The sequence below is a fragment of the Sapajus apella genome, unplaced genomic scaffold, assembly GCF_009761245.1.
Source record: "Sapajus apella isolate SASKATOON/1434 unplaced genomic scaffold, GSC_monkey_1.0 scaffold27, whole genome shotgun sequence".
Taxonomy (NCBI): domain Eukaryota; kingdom Metazoa; phylum Chordata; class Mammalia; order Primates; family Cebidae; genus Sapajus; species Sapajus apella.
In genome coordinates this window covers 3,352,084-3,377,449 of record NW_022436967.1, presented here as the reverse complement: position 1 = coordinate 3,377,449, position 25,366 = coordinate 3,352,084, and the positions used below count along the sequence as shown (strand labels likewise).

Sequence of the window (25,366 nt, the reverse complement as noted above, 5' to 3'; positions counted from 1 at the left end):
TTAGGTAAGTTCAATCATTTCAATAACTCTAGATAGAGATAAATAAGAGTTTAAGAAACTGAAATAAATTCTTAAAACTGGGGGGAAATAGTTGTAAATCTAACCTCTAGTTAATGTGTTGAAGAGTTTTGATCCTTAAAAGTTGTCAGTGTTGGTCAGACACAGTGGCCTGAGGCAGGTGGATCACGAGGTCAGGAGTCTCAGACCAGCCTGGCCAACATGGTGAAATCCTGTCTCTACTAAAAATACAAAATGTAGCCAGGCGTGGTTGGTTGTGGGTGCCTGTAATCCCAGCTACTGGGGTGGCTGAGGCAGGAGAATTGCTTGAACCCGGGGGACTGAGGATGCAGTGAGCTGAGATCAGGCCACTGCACTCCAGCCTGGGCGACAGAGCAAGACTCCATCAAGAAAAAGAGAAAGAGAGAAAAAGAGAAAGAGAGAAAAAGAAAGAAAGGAAGAAAGAAAGAAAGAGAAAGGAGAAAGAAAAAGAAAGAAGAAAGAAAGAAAAAAAAGAAATTTATCTAACATGCTTATTATTAACAAGAACATTTGCTAAGTCCTACACTTAATTATCATTTTTAAGTGTTTGAAACCACAGTTTCTTTATTTATAAGTAATGTGCGTCCCAGACCAGGTTTGGACATGTTGAGCACACTAATTGGTTTCTTATTTTATTTTATTTGTTTGTTTGTTTGTTTTTCATTTTTTTTGAGATGAGGTTTCACTCTTCTTGCCCAGGCTGGAGTGCAATGGCGTGATCTCGACTCACTGCAACCTCTGCCTCCCTGTTTCAAGCGATTCTCCTGCCTCAGCCCCCCGAGTAGCTGGGATTATAGGCGCCCACTTCCACACCTGGCTAATTTTTTTTGTATTCTTTTTTTTAGTATAGATGGGGTATCATCATGTTGTCCAGGCTGGTTTTGAACTCCTGACCTCAGGTGATCCATCTGCCTCGGACTCCCAAAGCGCTAGGGTTACAGGCATGAGGCATGCACCCCGCCGGCTTCTTATTTTAAACCATGTTTGCAAGCGTATGTGCCTTATGCATTTCAGTTAGGGTTTTGGACATATACCATAGACCCTCACTTTGTCTTGATATTGCTGCTCTGCAAACAGGTGGTAAATTCTTTGCAGATTTCAATTAAGTCCATTTTTTTTCCAGAAATTTTGAAAATACTAAGAATCCAGAAATTGTAGTCACATATATATGTAATGTTATGGAGGGAGCAAAGTAAATTTTTGATAATATAGAAAGTTAGGTAGTTCCTGAACTGATAGATTTTTTTTTCTCTATGGTTTGTTTTCACATTCAATATATATTTGCTTCTTCCATTTAGGCTAGATTTTAATAAGACACCTCTAATTTATAGCGTAGTTTTAATTGAATTAGCTAACTCTGATTATATAACTCCAAATTGGCAGATGTACAATTTCTTTAAATGGTGTATCTGAAATTTCAAAATAAAAGCATTTGTTTCCTTCAACCATACATTTTAAAATCAAGAAAACATGCAAATGTTAAATTGGGAATTTGGAGTTTGACAGTATATTTATTTGATTTTAATAAGAAAAGTATTTTTGCATATAAAGTGCATGAATTTCAATTTGATAATGACATAAGTAGGAATAACAGAGATGATTAAAAATACTACCTCAATTTCACATACAAATATATCTTTATATCTCCTACTAGCTCTATGCTTTTTTATTTCCCATCATCTTTAGTGATAAAAAATGACCATAATATTTTTATACCATAAAGGAACTTCAGAATTATAGTTTCAAATGTTTCTTACATAGCTTCAAAGGATAAAAACCAGAAAATTGAATACAGTTTTCCAAACTGCCATTGGTAATAGAAGAAGAAATTCCACTCTGATTTCATTAAGATTAAATGCTGTTTCTACCACACAATAAACTGTCTTTACGATTTGCCAACTAAGTTAAAAAAAACCAAACCAAACAAAACAAACAAACAAAAAAAAAACCCATAGTATATTCTAATATTAAAACCACCTCATATGCTATTGTCTTCACAGGGACAATAAAACGTAATGACCTCTATTCTGGGTTTCTATTTACTGAAGATATTGTGTTCAAACAATAGGCAATGATAGATATTTTAAAAAGGCTATATAAATCAAATACAGAAGTGGAAGTACGTATGTTCACATGCACACATTTATGTACATATAGTCATTAAATAAACACAATTGGATTTGCTAGGACTATACAATAAACACACGTGCACTTGAAAAATCATAAGAGGTTGTGAAATATGCTTGGTGCAAGAATTTAGTCTATATACTACAATAATGTTTATTTAAGATCCATTAATGTGACATTTCAGCTGAAGATCATTTTGTTGTGGAAAGAGATTTGAGCTCTGACCACGAAAGAAGGAAAAATACTCACTACTGGAGGTGTTTCAGCAACCTCACTTCTAATATCAGATCCTTCTCAAATTCTACCTTAAAATGTTCATAACATATTCTTATCTTTATGCATTACAATATATAGCACTGCCATTAATTTAGAAATTATATTACCAGACATCTTGGAGAAAGTTTAAATTTATTTTGAACTATTTCAGGAGTACAAAATGAATAAAGAATATGAAAAATTCTCTGTCTCCACTATTAAATAAAACTTAAAAGTTTTAATCATTCCTATAAACTTTCACTGATTGTATTCTTCTTCCACACAGAGATATTTACAATTCTGAATTTGTATTGATTACCTCTTTAGATTCTTTATATTTTACTTCATATATATGTACTCTGAAACATTGTAAATAAACTAGAGCTATGCATATCAATAAAAACGAATCCAAAAACTTAATTTCTATAAAAAAAGAAATAAATTGGTGAAAACTAAGTATTATTTATAATAATAATTACATGAAATTTTATTGTTTTATGTCTACCTATAAACATTGTGTAATTCTCTATGTCTCTGCTAATTTCTGCTACATTTAGTTTGCTAAATAATACATAAGATTTTCTTAACAAATCTTTACCCTCACCTTCCACTTGCTAGTGGAATCTTATCAACTTGATTCTAAAACCTAATGGCCATGATCAATCTACCTAATTACTATGTCCATTATTTTGGACCCCTTTAAAGCAACTAATATTTTCTTTCTGTTTCCTGACATTTGATATTGCCACATAGCATCTAACAACTTTATCAAGGTATACTTTACTTCTGAGGTTCTTACTTACTTAGTGTCACCATTCATACCAGCTGTTCATTCTTTTAAAAAAGAAGTTGATAATTTATCACTATATCACTATCTAGCAGAAACATGCAAAGTTTTTAAAACATCCTCATCGCATTACTCTGATGTAAAATATAATATATAGAATAACAAGTGCTCATCAATAGCATTTGACCTCAGGATTATACTTAAGACTCACATTTTCTGATACATGTGAAACAAATATATTTCTGTTAAATGAATGGCTTAATACGTTTGCACAAAGATCTTCATAAAATGTGAGAGACCATTTAAGTATAATAATAATCTGGGTTGCTGCCATTTTTCTTCCTTTGTTTTTTGTCGCAAAAGGCAATCTGTGCACTCCTGCGTTATAGAACATAGAGCATAGGGAGAGAAAGAACAATTAAATTAATTATGTATTCTAAGCAAGATTAGAAAACTGTAATAGCTCAAAGAAAAAGATAAAATTCTCCTGAATAGTGGAATTTTAAAAACTGTAAAGACGTTTCCCATTAGAATTAAATTGCATAAAAACCAAAGTTACCTCTAGCTCTTATGAAAAGTTCCTGTCTCTTGTGAAAGCAGAAACAATCACATCAGACACATATACTGAGAAAATGTAATGAAGAGTAATGAAACTTAATTGAAGTGCTCTTGGCCATTAGGTTCAGGCCTTCAGTGGATTAGAGGCACGTACTATTAGGCATTGCTCTTGCTATTTCCATTTAATGTCAGTTTAATGTAGGTGTGCATACTGTTCTTCTGCTCCAATTAAATTAGTCAAAGTTATATTTTGAAATGTGCCAATACAGAGTTAACCTTGGGGAAATATGCTAATAATATTAGAAGATGATATATTTTAATAAATATTGTACTAAAAAGATAATTGCATTGTACTATCAATCAGTTATTTCACTGGATTAGATTATATTGGCTTTCAACATGTCTACATTTAAATATTTCATCTTCCCTATTCATCTTGAAGTTACATACACACACACACACAAACATACACACTCAACAAATATCACCTATTTGTGCCTGTATTATGAATGTCAGATTTTTCTTATTTTCTTCAAATATTTTTTCTGTTCTTGGACCTGAAATAAGATTTCTTCTCTTGCTAATTTATCTAGTCATTCCAGCTGTAGCAGTAGCCCATTTGAATACATGGTTTGAAATCAGAACTTCACCCCAAGAGAGCTTCAGAGGACAATGTTTTCTTTCACCGTGTCTTTCCACCGGGTCATGACTGTCCCCCTCATAAGTAATAAATACCAGATATAGCTAGCTAAGTATTGTGAATTGAGATGTGTAAATAATAAAGTAGAAGTGAAATAGCAGAATAAATGTGACACATATAAATAATAAGCTATTTATTTACTTTCAAAAATAAAACTGTCAAAAGTTATAAAATTAATAAGTGAAATACAAAGTGGTGAATTATTGGCCTTCTTTCTAAAATGTGATTGTAGAAAATCACATAGATATTTAATAATTCTGATGGTTTTCAAATAATAACATTGGACCTTTATTAAACACTCTATCAGTAAATCCCCTCTGCACACACACATCACATATAGGACCCCTATTGGCCTTTCTTAGAGCAATAGTGCTTTGCTATCAACTCTGAAAATTTTAAGGTAACTTATGAAGAGCAAATCTCATGAGTTACCATAAACAACAAACTATGATGAAGGAATTGATGTTATTTTACAGATGTCTTAGCCTTTACTCTTGCTGTTCATTTTTATCAAAATACAGATGTCAAATACTTTAGTACTCTGGAAGAGAAACTCATAGTTGAAGATGACATTTACAGACTATAACATGTGCCTAATATGACTTGCTTATGGTTTAAAAAAATAAATATATAACCTTATAAATACAGGCTAATTGATTTGACAAAATACTCAAGAAGAAAAGTCCCTGTGATTTAGAATTAATGAAAATATTACCGATGGGCGTTTAGGTTGATTCCATGTCTTTGGTATTATAAATAGTGCTGCAATGAACATACATGTGCATGTGTTTTAAAACAAAATAATTTCTATTCTATTTGTTATATACCCAATAATGGGATTGATGAGTTGAATGATATTTCTGTATTTAGGTCTTTGAGGAATTGCCACACTGTCTTGTGAAAACTAAATGATGAGAACACATGGGCACATAGAGGGGAACAACATGCACTGGGGTGTTTCAGAGGGTGAAGGTGGAAGGATGGAGAAGATCAGGGAAAATAACTAACGGGGACTAGGCTTGACAACTGGGTGATGAAATAATCTGTAAAACAAACTCATATGAGACAAATTTGTCTACGTAACAAACCTGCAATTGTACCCTCAACTTAAAATAAAAGTTTAAATAAATAAATAAATAGAAAATAGAAAAAAATAGTGAAAATAATACTGAGACTTCCCAGGGACTCTAGCGACAGATACAGTGCATACAACTCTGTACGTAATTTAAACAGAGCCCAGAATACAATCACAAAATTTACCAACTGACAAGGATAATTAGGTATAAAAAGACAAACATTAATTAAGAACCAAATTTCTAGAAAAAAATGCATTTATTACTGTAATGTTTTATTTTCAACGAAAGAATTATTGTACTGAATGATAAACCTAAAGGCACTGAAAATATTCAGCCCAGAAAGAAAAGGTATAAAGGAGAGAGTACAGATAACATTAGTGTAAAATAAGATAGAAAAATCTCTTGCCAGATTGATCAAGAAGAAAAAAAACAGGCACACATAAAAGTAATATTAGTAATGATAAAGCAAATATAGCTGTATTTAAAAATGAGAGTACAGTATTATGGTAATAACGTGAAGATTTTGATGAAATACCAAAATTCTTAGAAAAAATATAACTTGTATTTGAATCACAAAAAATCTGAATACCCCTATAAAATATAAATAATTAAAACATTCCTTATGAAACTGTAAGAAAAATACCAGGCCCAGGTGATTGCCAACACCAAGGTCTATAAGACATTACTAGAATACATCATTCTAATGATAGCCAAAGATTTTAAAGTAATATATAAAGGAATATCTTCTATCTTATTCAGTGAAGCCATGTCACCTACATACCAAAAGATGACTGGAATTTTATCAAATAGGATTGTGAATTTCTACATCAACAAATCTCCCAATATTTTTTATAAACTATTAATGACCTATTTGAGCAGTATATTAAATTGTAATTTAATATGAAAAGTTGATTCATTATGGGAATTGGCAAGGTGAGGTGAACAAGCAAAATCTATTAAAAAATATTCAGTGTGTTAATGGAGTGAAGACAATAAAGAGAATACAGGATAAATAGATTCAGTATAAGTATTGTCCAAGCCTGACATGTCTTCATAATATAAAAACCATCTTAAAAAAAAAACCTAGAAAACAAAAAGAATTTCCTTGTCGTGATAAGGACTGCATGCAAATATCTTAAAGGATAACATCAACCTCAATGAGAAAATGTTCAGATAATTCTTTTAAAGTAAGGAATAACACAAGGATCTCTGCAATCAAAACTTATTTTTCACATTCTTCTTGTATTTCTAATAAGGACACTAAAACATATAAAATAAATTAATTCTATAAAGATTGAAAAAAGTAATAAAAACACATTTCCTCAAGATACTATAATGAATTGTTATAAAGAACCCCCCCTCCCCAGTTTGCAGGTACATTATTAGGAAAAATTAACAATGTATACAGCAATAAGATTCATAAAAATAAAATAAATTGTATTTCTATATTTACTTTCCATCTGCTTCTCAACAGGCGGTGTCATGTGTGTAGCACATAAAAATTACCTTGTCTCTAAAAGACAACTTTTGCTGTCTTTATAAGTCTTGCTGTTTTATGTCATTGGTCTAATGAATTGTATTTTTTAGATTTCACTAATTGTATCTCACAAAGGGTGTTTTGTTTGCTTATTTTTAATGATTCTACTTCCAAAATTACATGTGTATTATAAAAGAATAACTGATGAACAGGAGTAAATTTTTGTTTATTAGAAACAGAACATGCTTTAGAAATAACCTATTTATTATATGTTTATTTTAATTTTATCCTTAATCCTATCATCATTCTTTTGGTTTGACAAGGATTTATCCTTGTCATTTACAGTTGGGATGGGTTAGTTTTGAGGACATGTGAATTTCACACACATCTGAGCTGAAGGAAAATATACTCAAGCACTTCTGAGAATAAATATTTAGTGTGGTAGACAAAGGCATTGTCCAATGGTGTTCATACTCTCTAGTCAGTTTTCAGATATGTAACGTGTGATAGGAAGTTACACATAAAGCAACAAGCGATCTCAAACGGTTAACACTATATTACAGTGAGCATTCTGCACCACACAATATATGGATGTAATCCTGGGACAAGCGGAAAGTATAAAGAATCCGCAGCTCAGTAGTTTCTGGGGAATACGGCAGCCTTTGCCGAGTAAGGTGTACAGATCCTACCTGCAGGACCTTGGGAACCTGTAGATAGGCATGCTCTCTTTGGCTGTAGGATGATAGTACTTAGTATAAATTAAGATGATATTAAAGCCATGTAGCGAGATAACAGAGCACATACAGGAAGGCTGCCAAATATAAGTCAATAATAAGATATGAGGACAGGTGTGGTGGCTCATGGCTGTAATCCCAGCACTTTGGGAGGCCACAGCAGGAGGATCACCTGAGGTCAGGAGTTCCAGACTAACCTGATCAACATGGTGAAACCCTATCTCTACTAAAAATACAAAAATTAGGTGGGCATGGTGGTGGGAGCCTGTAATCCCAGCTACACGGGATGCTGAGGCACGAGAATCACTTGATTCTGGGAGGCAGAGGTTGCAGTGAGCCAAGATGGCACCACTGCACTCTAGTCTGGGTGACAGACCAAGACTCCATCTGAAATAATAATAATAATAAAATAAGATTCGAGGCACAATTCTGAAACATACTGGTAGTGTGAGTTTTATTTAGAAGAAGAAATGAATGCGAGTCAAATTCATTTAAAAGAACAGATTCGTCATTCTAGGTGGGACCACTTGAATCACATCGTTTTCTAGGTTCATCTGAGCCTAGGAAAAAGAAAGTAGAAGAGTTATTGAGATTATTATACCCAGTTGTAATTAGATGATCAGAAATAAGGTAATATCAGATGCAAAAACTTGAAACCAGAAATAAATTCCCTCAGTCATTAGCTTGACTAGGGAAAATACATATTTTATAACCCCAACTGGTGAGGTTTGTGTTACTCAGGCTATGAAAAGAAAGGGAATAGAGGGGCTAGACTAATGGCATAGGCTATTTTCATATTCTTTAATAAACAACCTCATTTGTTAGTGGTTTATAGATAGCTCTCAGCTCCATTCACTAAAGGTGTTTGTAAGAAGTAAAAATAAAAAATAATATTATGAACTCAGAAAAAATAGAGCAAAAGTAGATACTTTCTTATATAACCATTGAATATTAAATACACTCTTTTTAAAACATCCTATATTGAATAATTTTTTATATTGTGCCTATTTCTCATTATTCTATGCTATTAGCTTTTTCTATAAAGGGGTTGTTAGAAATAAACATAGAAACAAAAATAAATTTATAATAAGACTTTGAATCTACCCAAATATCTTTTTTTAAAATTTTTATTTATTTATTCATTTATTTTAATTTATTTTATTGCATTTTAGGTTTTGGGGTACATGTGATTGTTGCATAGGTACACACGTGGCAGTGTGATTTGCTGCCTTCCTCCCCATCACCTATATCTGGCATTTCTCCCCATGCCATCTCACCCCAACTCCCCACCCCCACTGACCCTCCCCTATTTCCCCCCAATAGACCCAAGTGTGTAGTGCTCCCCTCCCTGTGTCCATGAGTTCTCATTGTTCAACACCCGCCTATGAGTGAGAACATGCAGTGTTTGATCTTCTGCTCTTCTGTCAGTTTGCTGAGAATGATGGTTTCCAGGTTCATCCATGTCTCTACAAAGGACACAAACTCATCGTTTTTGATGGCTGCATAATATTCCATGGTGTATATGTGCCACATTTTCCCTGTCCAGTCTATCATCGATGGGCATTTGGGTTGATTCCAGGTCTTTGCTATTGTAAACAGTGCTGCAATGAACATTCGTGTGCATGTGTCCTTAACAATGTAGAAGAAACAGAAGAGAGGGGCTGCTGTTTTAAATGCCATAAATCACTTTGGGGTTTTTATAATTCCTGTGGGAAAAAAATTCAATTTAAAGTGCTAACATGTAGGAAAAAAATATTTCAAGTCCTCTTATATTTGAAATGAGCAACAGTGTTTATATTTATAAACTGGCTACTATATTTATATGGATTATGGTCTTCAACAATTATTAACATTTATTTTACAAGCTTGACATTCATAAAAATATAAATATTTACAATTTACACAAGTCAATCTCTGTAATAAAACTAGTCACCAGAGTTCATATTATTTCTACTGAATGGAAAATAAAACTAGGAATAAAAATAGGAAAAATTATCCTTTTTGATAGAGCTTAAAACTTTAATCTCATCAATAAAATGTCTTAAACTGATTAGTGAAATAAGATTTTTTGTTCAGAAATAAATTCACCTTTTAACTGGTAGGAGAAAGTTATAGAGCTTACCTGAATAAAGAAAGCACTTCTAAGTTCAAAAAGTGTGCTTCACAGTACATTTTCTTAAAGTGTTGTCCCTTGTGAAAAGGAGACATATTTCTGATGCACTTTTCTTTCTCAGAGGCTTATACTACATTTTCATTGACATGATCATATCGATTTTTCTATATATTTTTTTCATTTACCCAAAGGGAATGAATCTGTTGTTCTATATTATTTATATTATTAGTAACACGTAATTGCTTTGTTATTTTATTAATCATCTATGCTTTTCTGTGATTCATACATCTATTTCTTAGTTTGATTAAATTAACTATAATTTCCTTGTTGCCAGAGTCTTGCTTTTTAATTTACATTTTTTCTAGTACTGGTTTCAATTTGAGAAGCTATAAATATGAAGTTAATTGTTTTAAATATATAAATAGGAAATGTATACATACATAGGCGGATGTAAAGATGGGAGATGGCAAATAATCCTCCCATATTGAGGGAATGTATTCTCTTTCTGGGTCCACAAGGGGGTGTAGTTTTACGGGCAAGAACTTCCCAGCGCCATGCCCCCCTCCCATCTCTCACCATCTGGGAGACTTGACGGTTTTTGTTTAAATTTCATGGGCCAGGAATAAACTAAGAGCTAGTCACTCCAGCGGAAGTTCTAAGGAACACCTTTCATTGACCAGGGGTCTTAGAGAAGGTGGGGGTTCCTCCCAGGTTAAAGTCCCCTTCTTCCATATCCCTTAGGACTCCATGTTTGGTTCCTCTTCCATGAACACTCCCTTCATGGAAGCTGTTTTTCTCTCTCCTGGATTTCCTCTCTGAAGTCCCCTTCCACACTCTCTTGTAGAAGGCTGTCTTCGCCTCCTAAACTCCATCTCTCTCTATTCCCTTCCACTCCGTATGGAAGCTGCTTTCATCTCCTGGATTCCATCTTTCTGGACTCTCTCACTCAGTGTGAGAGTTAGCTGTTTATTTCTTTCTTTTTCTTCTGTTTTTTTCTCTCTCTCTAAATAAATCACTTTCTACAAACACTTTTGAGTCCCGCATTTACTGTGCACTGTGCCGTGGTCCCCTCTCTCATTCTTGAGAAGGCAGGAGACCAAGAACCTGGAGAAACATCCTCTCAGGGGAGCTGAGGGCACCCTAAACCCCTGAAACCCAATATTACAATACTAACCATGCTATTGCAATGTGTATCTTGATTTCTCGCATTGTTGAAAAAAAAAAAAAACTATCGCAAATGACGAATTTATTACTTCCTCCACTTTTAAAAGATATTATTTTGTCATTTTTTGATCTTATAAAAATATTTTGGCTGGGTGTAGTGGCTCACATCTGTAATCCTCACACTTTGTCTGGCTAAGGTAGGTGGATCACTTGAGCCACAGGAATTTGAGACCAACCTGGGTAACATGGCAAAGCCTTGTCTCAAAAAAATATACAAAAATAGAGAAACGTGGTACACTCCTGTGGTTCTAGCTACTATGGAGGCTCAGGTGCAAGGATCACTTGAGCCCAGGAGGTTGAAGCTGCAGTGAGCCATGATTGGGCCACTGCACTACAGCTTGGGCAACAGAGTAAGACCCTGTCTCTAAACAAAACAAAAACAAAAACAAAAACAAAAAAAACTGTATATACATACACACACATATATATATGTGTGTATGTATTTTTAATTCTTAATATACAGTCTTCTTAAAAATTGGTTTCCTAAATATATGCTTATTATTAAAAATGTATTTGTCTTATAAATAATATTACCTAATGTATACTGTAAAGTGAATGCAGAGATCAATTAAAAATTAATCAGATTTATTTTTTTCATGTTCAACAACTCCACTGTCATTCATTCTATAAACCATTTATGCAAAAATATATATTGAATGCAGCTCTATATATTTTCCTAATTAGTGCATGTTTAATTTATCAGATTTGAATAAAAAGCCTCATGACTTTAATTTTTAAATAAGTTAAACATGGTTTTATATTTCCATTAACTTCAACATACAATAATACTATATTTTAGAGTTTATTGAATTTTGTAACAAAATCAATGAATAATTCACATTTACTTAATTACTTTCTTCAGAAGCAGTAAACTCGTCATTAACTAAGAGGTTATGGTTTATATAAAGCACTATAGATTCATTTCAATTTTTATAATATGTTAAATAGATACACATAAAACTTTTATAGAATTTTAGCCACGGTCAATATTTGCTTCACTTAACCCTGTAATTCAGCTCGATGGTAGATAAGTTATTTTTCTCAATAATGCTTAAAAATAAACTGCCATTATTAAAACCTGTTGAGAACCTACTGGCTTTACGTTTCCAATTCTTTACCTATTGGTCTATCTGAAAAAGCAGTGTTCATACTGAGTTGAAAACATATTTATCAAACCCCAGATATGTACCTGAAGTTATCTATCCTTGACACTGAAGAAAAGTTGCTGAATAAAAAAAACAAAGTCGGAGTCATATTACAGACTCGATTTAGAGCAGAGAGAAAAACAAATACACATACACACTTACACAAATATGACCAAAAAATAAAGCAGTAACATTCATTCCAACAATGATAAGCACAATAATAGATATAGGAAGTGAAATGATAGGTGTTCTATATTCATGACAGCAAAGGAAGGTCTCAGATATGATGGTATTTGAACTAGCACATAAAAAATGGGAGGGAATCAGACATAGAAGGATGGAAAGAAAAAGGAAGTGCAAGATGCTAAAGCAGAAACAAATTTGATATATTTGAGAAACAGGAAGAAGACCAGAGTGGCTGGAGCATGATGAGGAATAAGAGATGAATTCAAAGAATCTGGAGAATACAAGCTACAATCAAACTAATCCATATGTAAATACAATGTTAGAGACCAGCTTTCACAAATATATAGAAATGTAAAGAAGTATGTTTCTCAGTAGAAACAAGATCTCTTGTGTAGGACAAAGTTAAATGACTTAAACAGGCTAACATTACTAACAAATACACCCCTCAGTGTATAATACTTCTAGACTATGAATTTATTCTCATTCATGTATCCAGATCAAAGAACGTGCAGATTGGAGGAAGTGCTCTGTTCCGTGTAGTAATTCAATAGCAAAATGTCCGTGACAATACACCTTCAACATGTCTCCTAGAAGAATTTCCTAGTCACCAATGCCCATCTGGCAGAGGGAAAGAGTATAGAAGACCATGAGTGGAAAGCTGTTTTATGAGTCTAAAAGTTGCATAGCTTACATTAATTAGCCTCTACTTGACTATACTCAGTTGCATGGCCAAACTCAACTGGAAGGGAGGCTGGGAAATACAATCTAGGGAGAAGTACAAATGATGTTTTCATAGACCCTGCTACAGTATGTCAATTCTAAATTTGAAATCTTGCCATTCCTGTATTTATTAATGGTGCTTTGTTTCCTTATTGTTTCAGGAGTAGGCAGGAACTGCAGTCTACTTCAATAAATTAGATGTAAGTTAAGTTGTTTTCCGCTGATGCTTACAGTTTATGATAGCTAATAAAACAACAGTATTTTAAATATTTCTTGTCTGATAGCAACATGAACACTATACATTTGGTGATTTAAGGGAAAAAGAAAAAAGAATTACAAGCCTGGAATAGAGAATGATTATTTTGTTCATAGAGTATAACAATATGTATCTTGAAATTTGAGTTAGCAAGAAGAAATATTCATACACTAAAATGACTTCCCTGGCACTTTGATGAAAATCTGTTTAACTTTGCATGCACAAAAGAAATATGTACATAAAGCTTGACCTAATTTTCACGATCTTCAGAAATACTTTGTATCACCTATGGTCTAAATTGAAGCAGCCATCAACTCTAGAGAAATTTCTAATTATATTTGCTTATTGTCTGATTTTTAATGCATTTGAATGCACCTTCCATCAGCATTTCAGAGTCAGTGCTCTAGCCTGTCATCTGAGAATATACTATCCCACGTTGTCCATCAGTCCCCATAAATATATTGAATTGGAAAAATTACCTGTGTTAAATGCTTGAGATGATATTCAATCTAGCTACTCCTCTAGGTGATTTTTTTGTTTATCCTTGAAAGACAAACAACACAGACATAAGCTCACTGAGCTTTCCTTTAGCATTCCACACTTGGTTGTCGTCTAAAGTTAATCTATCCAGCCATTTGAAATCTATGATTACATTATGTACACAAAGACTACAGAAAAATGTATCACTCTTGGTTCTTTCGCCTCAGGTAAAGATTTAAATTCATGTTGCTTTTAGAAGAGGTATGCAAGGTACAATTCACATCCCCTAAGGAATCAATGTTCTTTCTCTTTCTGATGATAATAATCCCATAAGCAGCCATGTATTACTGTTTCCTCTTGCCTGCTTTAAAAAAAAAATTAGAAATTAATTTATGGCCTATGAATTTGTGGTCTTCATTTGCTTTGTTACATTTATCTTGTACGTTTTTGAGACTAATGCTTTATCCTGATTTCTATTATAACTTCCTTTGACATTCTTACTATTACTTGTCTCAATGCTTTCTTAAAAATATTAAGATCAGCACAAGGGCGGAGTGCTGTGGTTCACATTTGTAATCCCAGCACTTTGGGAGGCTGAGGTGGCGGCATGATGAGGTCAGGTGTTTGAGACCAGCCTGACCAACATGCAGAAACCCCGTCTCTACTAAAAATACAAACATTAGTCGGGCATGGTGGCATATGCCTGTAATCCCAGCTACTAGGGAGGCTAAGGTAGGAAAATCGCTTGAACCCGGAAGGCAGAGGTTACAGTGAGTCGAGATTGTGTTACTACAACCTAGTCTGGGACACAGAGCAAGACTCCTTCTCCCCCCCTCCCCAAAAATAAAACTGCACAAATAAAAAAGTGTTGCAAACTCTAAGTTTTCCTGAGGCCATTGTTGAAGGGTTTTTTCAACAGGAGTGCTCAGGGCTCTCATCACTTCACATGTCTGTTGGTACTATAGACTGAATTTATGTTCCTCCAAAATTTATATGTTGAAACCCCAACACTCAATGTGATGGTATTAGGAGGTAGGGCCTTTGGAAATTGACTAGAGGTCAAGAAAGTGAAGCCTTCATGAATGGGATTAACCTTATATACAGGGATGGAGAGATCAGAGTTCTGCCTTTCTGCCATGTGAGGACTCAGTGAACAGATGACCATCTATGAACCAGAAACAGGACAATACTGAATCTGCCAGTGCCTTGATCTTGGACTTCCCAGTCTCCAGAACTGTGTGAAATGTGTATATATATATATATGGAGAGAGAGAGAGAGAGAGAGAGAGAGAGAGAGAGAGAGAGAGAGATCCATTGTTTATAAGTGTTCCAGTTCACAGTATTTTGTTATAGCAACCTGAACTGGGTAACCCAGTGGACAACAATACTTACTTGGATGGACACGTTAGTATTGTTTCTATTCAAACTTCTTTGAGGGTTTACATGGCAAGTTGTATCTCCATATTGCTCTGCTCCATATGTATTAAAAAGATGCAAAAACATTTCCTGGAGTGGATAAGAGTGCTGTCTCTAATTGTAATTTTAGTTTTTCATGTCAGTGATGTCCTACCTTATAGTAATGTGCAAACATATGTATATGAGTGTTGTCCTTGGGTTTAAACAAATCTAAAGATTTGTAAAACAAAAGAAAGAATAGATAAATTAAGAAAGGCTAGAAATAGCATTGAATTGTAGAGCCAAAAAGAAGAACGCAAATTGTCTTGATGCAGGCTTCTTTCAGCATTAATAAAATGCAGACTGTTCTGACTTTCTCTTTAAGTCATGTCTCCTGTCAAACTCTTACAGCCACTGAAGTTCTGAAAAAATTCTAGAACTACCAAGCATTGGGTATCTCAAATACCTGCTAAGAAAGCACAGGCTGGGTATTTATGTACCAGCAAGCTTGAAAAAGGAGCAAATTTAACAATATTGGTAGAGTGACTTACATTTTACAAGTTGTTTTTACGTAGAATATCTCATTTGATTCAGGGAACAAAGAAAACAATAAAAACAAATGAATGAATGAACAAACCAAGAAACACTGCAAGATGACGAAAGAAATGTGGAATTGGTCTTCAGATTTTGTATTAATTATGGTGGAATTTGAATGTCAGAGGGTTAAATAACTCCTCAAGTTTCCATGGTTGAACAACGCTGTGCTAGGTTAGTCTGTAGACAGACTCATGTATAGTTTCATAATTAAGCTGTTAATTACCTTTTCAGTTCCCCGTGTCTGAACACACATAAAAGATTAAATCTAGCTAGACTTACCCTGATAGTTTTAGTAAATAATAGTATCAGAATTGCATTGCAGTTTTAATTTTAAGTCACATTAAAGAAGTCATTTGCTTAAAAGTCCCTGTATTTTTACTGGAAGTTTATAAACATTAATGTTGGGAAGAGTATAGTGCGAAGTTAACTTTGATCTTGGTTTTCAAAATTGTATCATCTAATTTCCTAGTTTCTATGTTCCTGATCTCTTTGCTTGATTTTGTCTGTTTGCTCTTCTAGACCAGAAAACAAGAATTTTCATTTTAATATTAAGACAAACTTTTAGTAATATGTCAAAAGAGAAAATATTTTGGTGTAATGTGCAATTTTAGTACTCTGTAGCAAATTGCTTTATTTTCTTTGTTCATTATACAAAATAGAAAAAGTAGATTATGTGCTTGAGAAGAAAAAAGACATTGGAATACTAATATTAGAATGCATAACTTCACCTTGAGGAATATTGCTATGAAAAATATTAACAAATACTAATTTCCCAATTTTCATAAAGATTTGTGTGCATGTAATTGTCAGTTTGGGAACTATTTGTAAATAGCTATAATTACAAATATTCACTGATATAATTGTGTCTGGCTACAGTAAAGTTGCATATAGTACTCTGTGTATTCCTCAGTCATCATGAAGCATGTCAAATCCAATGAGCAGTAAAGCATAGCTGGCTTGTGGAAACTTCTCTCCCTTTCTCTGCTTCACTGCTTTCTGTCTTGACCCAGGAAAGAATATCAGCATTTTTACATCACAATTAAACTATCAAACAGTACAAGTTATATCACTAGTCAAGTTGAGAGAGAAAAAAGAAATAACTGTTATTTTGCTTTATAAATCAAAGCTGTTTCAATTTTTTAGAAAATTTATGAACCACTTTAGCTATATTCATTCAAAAGTCCATAAAATAATTATTATGAAGTTTTGGAGTCCCCAATTTTAAGTAATATGAAATGTTTATATTTCTCAGCGAAACACGTTCACTCAGAGCAAGATCTAATAATTAAACATGAATAAGATATAGTTGTAATTTACATTCACTATATAACACTTCAGATGTTTACATCAAATAAGAAACATTTGAATTTTCTTTTTTTATGGCATAAATGCTGTTGGGTAAATGTAATTAGAAATAAAATTTACTTCCAACCTAGAAAACCTCTCTGCAAATGTAGAGGTAAAAGAAAACAAATTTTATAATTGAATAGGTATCAAAACAGAATGTGATGTTCATCACAAACATCCCACTAAGGGAATGCAAAGACAGGAATAAATATCATTATTTTGTATAGTGAAGCAGATTGAATCCATTACATTTGTGTTCTCAGGATAAACAATAACTAGTGCTCAAGTAAGAGGTCCCCGGCAGCACCATTTAACACACAAAGGTCATTCTACAATCAGCTAGTCATTGAAGTGGCCATCTGTGTTTGTTAATTGGCTACTTCAAAATTAATAAATAAATATTTTTGCTTAGAATTGACTTGGCTATGCGGGCTCTTTTTTGGTTCCATATGAAGTTTAAGGTGGTTTTTTCCAGTTCTGTGAAGAAGGTCATTGGTAGCTTGATGGAGATAGTGTTGAATCTGTAAATTACTTTGGGCAGTATGGCCATTTTCACGATATTGATTCTTCCTAACCATGAACATGGAATGTTTCTCCATCTGTTTGTGTCCTCTCTTATTTCGTTGAGCAGTGGCTTGTAGTTCTCCTTGAAGAGGTCCTTTACGTTCCTTGTTAGTTGTATTCCTGGGTATTTTATTCTCTTTGTGGCAATTGTGAATGGCAGTTCGTTCTTGATGTGGCTCTCTTTAAGTCTGGAACCAACCCAAATGCCCATTGATGATAGACTGGATAGGGAAAATGTGGCACATATACACCATGGAATATTATGCAGCCATCAAAAACGATGAGTTTGTGTCCTTTGTAGGAACATGGATAAACCTGGAAACCATCATTCTCAGCAAACTGACACAAGAGCAGAAGATCAAACACTGCATGTCCTCACTCATAGGCGGGTGTTGAACAATGAGAACACATGGACACAGGTAGCCTAGCACTACACACTGGGGTCTTTTGTGGGGAAATGGGGGAGGGACGAGGGAGTGGGGAGGTGGGGAGAGATAGCATGGGGAGAAATGCCAGATATAGGTGAAGGGGAGGAAGGCAGCAAATCACACTGCCATGTATGCACCTATGCAACAATCCTGCATGTTCTTCACATGTACCCCAAAACTTAAAATGCAATAAAATTAAATAAATGGAAAAAATAAAAATAAATAAATCAACTTTTCACATCATTCTGATGAGAGAGACCACTTGGAGTAAAGCACCCATTGAGTTAGGGTCCTTCCTTCACAAAAAACCTGGGGGATAGGGGTTCTCTATCTTTCTCGAGTGTTGCATTTCAAAGAGAAGTTTCCCAAGACCAGGATAAAGACATTCCTGGCTTTTAAACCTAACAAAAAGCTTATTTAACTTTTAAAAAGATTTCCATACACTTCAAAAAGATAGAAAAAGAACTTAAAACTATAAGTATTATAAAATAAATGCTATAAGAAAGGGGAGAGTCTCTTCTCTTATTTTAAATATAAATAATTCTCTTATTTTTAATTTGTTTGATTTTATATTCCACGTAGAATATAAAATCTATATAGTGTATCTATATAGTGATTATGTTTTTGATACATTCTATGAAATAATACCATATTATAAAAAGCTCATTTTAGGCCACTTTTCGCACAGGCATTTTTTTTTTTTTTTGGAAATACATTATCCAATTTTACTAATAACTACTACTGGTTTTTAGTTAACCACTAGCAACTTTAATAACTGTTCAAAACTCGGTGATAGTGGGGAGAAAGAGGTGTCATGCAGCGTATCACTGGATATTGCTTTCAGTAGGCAAATGGAAGCATCATAATGAATCTGCCCCTTTATTATTAAATAACATGCTTTCCTTCGAGACCCGTTAGGCTATTATACTATTTCGATGATCTGATTTCCTTATCATCTCCTTGGACACCTTGTAGTCTGTTCACATATGTATATATGCATAAGCATTCAGTAATTACTAATGACGTTCAGTATCTTTTCATTCATTTCCCAGAAAGGAGGAGGGTACATTGAGCTTGGCTTATCAAGCCCAAACATGATAGACATTCATACTATTTTTGAAGTGAATAGTTGTTTGTTTTAAATGTATAATTCAGTTACTTTCCAAAGTTAAGCCTGCAGTGATATGTTTACTATCATAATTAAATTATTGACTCTACTAAAAATTTTAGATTTTAATTAAATCTTCAGGAAAGTTATGATACAGAACTTCAGCTTTAAAAGATATATTGGTTACACTTTAAAGATTGAATGAAATCTTCATCTATATGTGTGGTGTGTGTGTGAAATTAATGTCTGTATATACATATATGAAAAATTACCTATGTATATGTTAAAAATTATATATATGTATAACTATTATCTTATCAGTAGGTTATCAATGTCCCTTTGATACTCCCCATTTATTCAATACAGAAGTTTATTACTTTGCAAAAGAGACAATGTATTTGAGGCATTACTTTTTATAATTGTTGCTATGTCCTTTAAACTTTGAAACAGTAACTACTATTGATTAAATTTCCTGATTTCTAATTTTAGATTACACATAACATTGAGATAAATATCAGATAATTTGTAGCCCCATTGCCTAGAGTCCTAGTTCCAATAATTAGCTGTATGACCTTGAGCAAGTTAAACCCTGTCTCAGCTTCCTCATCTCTAAAATGAGTATAAAAATTATAATTTCCTCATAGGCAGTTGCAAGCGTTCCATAGGTTAATACACACATAGGAGGGAAAAGTGTAACTACTGAAGGGATTGTGGGGCATGATCCTAACCTCTATGTCTAAAGTTCTTTTCCCTTTTTTAAAAAATAAAAATTAAAAATTAAAACACGCAAATCTCTTGTAATTGGTAATCACACGTTCTTTAATTCTAACTGGCTACGGATTAGAATTGTATTGTCTTCATTTCAAAGACAATACAAAACAAATATTTTTATTGCATATCATGGCTGAAAGTATCTCATAAATTGCAGATATATTGACTGCATACAAAATATAACAAAATTTCACTCAGTTATCAAGTTATAATTTCCTGTATTTTTTATTTAAATTTGTAGTTTTATGACATTTGACTCAAAATACTTTATTTATATGAATTCTTATGCATGCCCCCAATATCTAAGAGAGATAGAAGAACCCATTCACCACTTTCAGCCTGTCTTACCAGCAGAGACTGTCTTTCATGAAGTTCTACAGAACTCATTTTTCTAACAGAATTTAAGCCTGCATTTTTTGGTCACCATCCAGTGCAATAGATCACACTAAAGCTCATTACTCCAGTATAAATGAAACATTATATCTTTGTTTAATATCTCTTATTTTCCCATTCATATATACCATTATTTGTCAAATAAAATTAATTATTAATTAATTAAAACAATAAAAGTAAAATGCACAAAAATGTGCTTTGTATAAAGTGAAATAATTACTTATTTTTCATAAATGCAAAACCCTTTTGATAATTGCAACAACCAAAAATCGCCATTGGTTTTATAGTTAAGAGTCTTATCAATAATATAAAACAATATTATTTAGAATTACAAATGCATGAAGTCAAGCAGTAAGAGACATCATGTTTTTCTGGAATACAGCAAAGCAGAGGAAGTGCACCATAACCTAAGAAATCAGAATTCTAAAGCTAGGATTTTACCAGGATTTGTTTTCTTATATTAAATAAATGAAGCAAACTCCATAAATTCAGTGACATTTGTTTTAAATAACAAACAGTTCTTCTTAGATCTCAGCAAAAAATATTTTTAATTTAGTGTATTCAATTCCCAAAACAACCCTTAAAAATATATTTTTTAAAGAAAAATGTTGCAGATAGGCTCAGATTCACAGATTGATGTGTTGTGTATTATTTTTCTGTACTGTGTCTAGTATTTCCCAGGATCTCTGTTCAGAGTTCTGAGTACCTATTAAGTCAGCAAACTATGACCTTTCTACTGCTCTCTTGTTTTTCTTGCCCAATTTATATGCCTATTTGTGACTTTTATTCTAGTCCTCTCTCCAAAGTTTCAACCTAACACTCAAACCCATTAAAGCCCTCTGTTTTCAGGGGATACACTCTGTAATCCTTACTTCTTATTTGTTATCATAACCCAATCCAACTTAAATACAAGTGTCCTATGACATAGTCTGTCCATTTCAGAAATGTTTTGACTATGTCTCCCTCACAAGAACAAGTCTCTATTAGCTTAGGGACGTTGGGCATAGCTGAAATCTGTTTGTCACACTTATTAAATATTATCATGTAAACTTCTAATGGGTAACAGCAGTTGATTTCTGTATTTCTGTCTCCTTTATACCAGATTTTCTCTTTCAACTAAGGCCTGTGTCCTTAAAGCCTTACTAGTCTTCACCATAATCTAAGGTTTAATATAAAGTCATCTACCATGAATTTATTATGAAGATATATGAAGTCATTTTGTTAATATTAAATGGTACATAATAAAATTTCATTTGGTTTTATATAAAATTTCTAAAAAATAAATTCAAATATACTTCACAAATAAAGAGAAACGTAAAATCTATAGGATGTTTTTCTCATAAATCAGCAAAACAGTGTTATTGACTGTCTTATAGCAGCAACAGATAAGATATCCATGTCATAATCAAAAATGTCCTATTCATTTAACCTTCAAGTGACATTACCCTTTTGGCAGAAGAGAGTTTCGGGTAGAGCTTCAGGGTCTGAAAATAATTGCTAACCACTGGATAGATTAAGCATATATACAGGATGGCAGACAATGACTGAATCTCACACATCAGATGTTTGCAGTCACACTATACACATGAATGATTTTGCATCACATGTACATCGATAGTAACTGTAATTTTCTAATACAAAGGACATAGGCATAAGATAAACTCAATTTTTTTCCCCTTGCATCTTGGGTAGAGATAGAAAATTCCTTAATATTAATGCTAATTTTTAACAACTTCTAGCATTGTAAAATGACTCATATCAGACTAGAGTAACAGCACAAGGAACAATGAACCAGAAAACAAACTGGTCATGGTTTTGTTATTGCCTTTTAGGCCAAACTCACCTTCCCTTAAGCAGTTGCCCAGTGCTCAGTGAACTGATTTTAAAAATGCTCATCATCTTCTTTTTCCAATCTTGAAGAATCTGGAATAGACAGCATCTTCAAGGGTGAGCAAGGTTTTAATAGATTTTAAATTGTTCCCAGAATTCAAGAAACAGTTTTTCATTTCTTTTGCATGTTCTGACACCCAAAGTATTTATAAAACACATTGTATGCGAGTGTGTGTGTGTGTGTGTGTGTGTGTGTGTGTGTGTGTGTGTGTGTGTGTCTGCTGGGACAGAGGGGTGTTAATATGAAATATATGGTAAGGCAAAATGATCAATCCAACAGCTCACTTTATATCACAGTGTGTGACTTAGTGGCTTGGTTTAAGATAATATCTTCCGACCTGTTAAATCCTGTAAGACAATACATTTTAAAAAGTTACAACACAATGTAAATATAATTCAATAAACCTTGGTTTGTTAACATTCATTGAGTATTCAATTACCTAAATAGTCTTTGGAGTAACTTTTTAGAATACTAGATTTTAGTCTTTTTGTTTTAACTGTTTTGGTTATTTAAAGACCAGTGATCTGAAAATAGATTATTTTATTTATGAACAAACGAGACTTGAAGTATGAATTGGAATGTCAGAGGCATACAAACATTAAACTGCCTAGGGTTTTGGCCAGGTGTCTATTCAGATTATATAATCACTAAACTTGGTAAATAGAGAATGAAATGGTGGAGGCTGTGAAGGATCACTTGCTCTAAATCTAAGACCACTATCAAACAAAAGAACTTGTATACCTCATAAATGTTGTACCAAAACTTTCTTGACCTGGGATTTTCAGAGGTTAGTTAGATACAGGATCTTGAGAAAGAAAGTGAAATTATGAATTTGGAAAACCTCAAAGTACAACCAAGAAAACTTGGGAATAATAAATAATCAGAGTTATTGAGCTAACAGAACAGTGTTAAACATACCGCAGATTTGCACATATAGGTATAGATGCCTGAAATATCCTTATTTCCAAGAAAAGAAATAACCAGTAGTAGGGATAGTATTAGTAGGAACACTCTCTATTTCTTTTCTCACTGGCTATCTGTATGATCATGGGCAAATCACTTATTTGGACCTCATTTATTTTATGCATGTTTTAACATTTAAAAAAATCAAAGAATAGTAATACTTGAATGGAAAGATTTCTAAGAACAGACAGCAAAATAGCATTTTTAAAATATATAATACTACCACACAAAATTAAAAATGTCAAAAATTAGGTGGATTTTGGTTCAATATAAAATGTAAAATATTCAGCTAGTTATTGGTTCATACTAATAAAAGATAGCTCATGACAGAATTATCTTTTTTCTCATTTGGAATTAAATTTCCACAGCTTTGGTTACACAAATGCACTAAACTTCTCTTTGCAGAATTTGCATATTATTCAACACATATTTTAATGCTTAACACCACATCTTGGTCAAAATTGGAGACAAAATATTTAAGACAAATGATAGTGCCAGAAGCACACACAACAGCTGACAAAAGAAAAATGATAACTACTGTTTCTAATTGCCTGTGAAAAACCAGAAGTGTTCAAGTTCATAAGTCAATTTTTCTTTCTGAAACATTGTCAACAGTTTGCAAAATTAAATTTGGAATATTCTTATTTGCATTAGTAATAGAGAAACATTCCTTTATTTGGAAAAAGGTTTAATGTGTTTTATCTGGGGACTGATTTATCAACAAGCCTTAGAGTCATTATACATAATTGTGCTTAAACTAAATACATTGAATAACTACAGCACAGTGCTACATTTTATCAGACACAAATATAAAATGTATTAAACTAGAGATGTAAACATGAAGAATTCTGAGAAACATAATAATGATTATATGTAAACATCTGTGACACAGTGTAGGAAAATGAGCAGTTAATATTGTATTTAGTAGATAATGAGGATAATATGGCAGAATGGATTGGCTGAGAAAAGAACAGAGTTGGTAAGAATTGAAACATTATATTAAAAAGTAGAAAATAGTGTAATTATGGTGGATCTTTCATATGAGAGTATTGATTAGGTGGTCTTTCATAAAAATATCTGTAAGAAAATGCATCAGATTTGTCAAATGTATTAGTTTTCTGTAGCTGCAGCAACAGATTACCACAACTTCGATGGTTTAAAACAACGGAAATTTGTTCTCTCACAGTTCTGGACACCAGAACTTCAAAATCACATACCAGCAAAATTGGTCCCATCTAGAGAACTATGAAGGATTGTCCGTCCCATATTTCTTTTCTGGCTTCTAGGAGTTACCAGTTACTCTTGTGCTTCTTTGTCTTATAGATTCATAAGAGTGAGCTATGGCTCCAACCACTTGCAGAAATCTTCTCTCGGTGTCTCTGTCTCATCTCCTCTTTTAATAACAATAGCAGTCATATTGGATTAAGTGTTTACTCTAGGCCAGCATTGTTTCATATTAACTAATTATAATTGCAATGACTCTGTCTTCAAATAAGGTCATATTTAGAAATCCTGGTGGCTAGGACTTTATTGCAAGTTTTGAAGGGGGGAAATTTTACCTATAATAGAAAGTAAACATTTCATTTAATAGGATTGAATAATATCAATATTAGCTTGAAGTTTACAGGAACTCATTAAATGTGCAGATTAGAAGAAAAGCAATTTTGAAAGTGGAACTTTGGGATTATTTAATTGCTTAGGAGAATTCTAAAAGAATACAAATATGAGATAATTAAAACATAAATATAATGGTAATGGAAAGAACACATTGATCCTGATTCTTGTTAAATAAAGATATATCCTAAAGATATGGCTGTAAAACAAATAAAAATACCAAGAAACTATGGAAAAATAGAAAAATAAAAGCATAACATAAAAAAACGTACCTTTACATCTATCAGTGATATGGGAAATAATTTAAAAATTCTCAGAGGCCAAAAGGAAAATTAAGAGAGACAAAGATTTTAAAAAGTCATGTGTCAAATTATATTGGCTTTACCCTTCAATTTTTGCCACCGTGTAGCAGAAGACA

General features: G+C 33.0%; 1 long non-coding RNA gene across 1 annotated transcript; it reads right to left on the bottom strand.

Moving 5' to 3' along the window:
• Positions 1-3,389: 3,389 nt before the first annotated feature.
• LOC116560763 lies at positions 3,390-24,677 on the bottom strand. Its single transcript, XR_004273124.1, has 4 exons — positions 24,552-24,677; positions 22,324-22,419; positions 4,255-4,323; positions 3,390-3,586 (listed from the first exon to the last, which is right to left on the bottom strand). It is a non-coding gene; the product is annotated as an uncharacterized LOC116560763 (long non-coding RNA).
• Between the last annotated feature and the right edge of the window lie 689 nt (positions 24,678-25,366).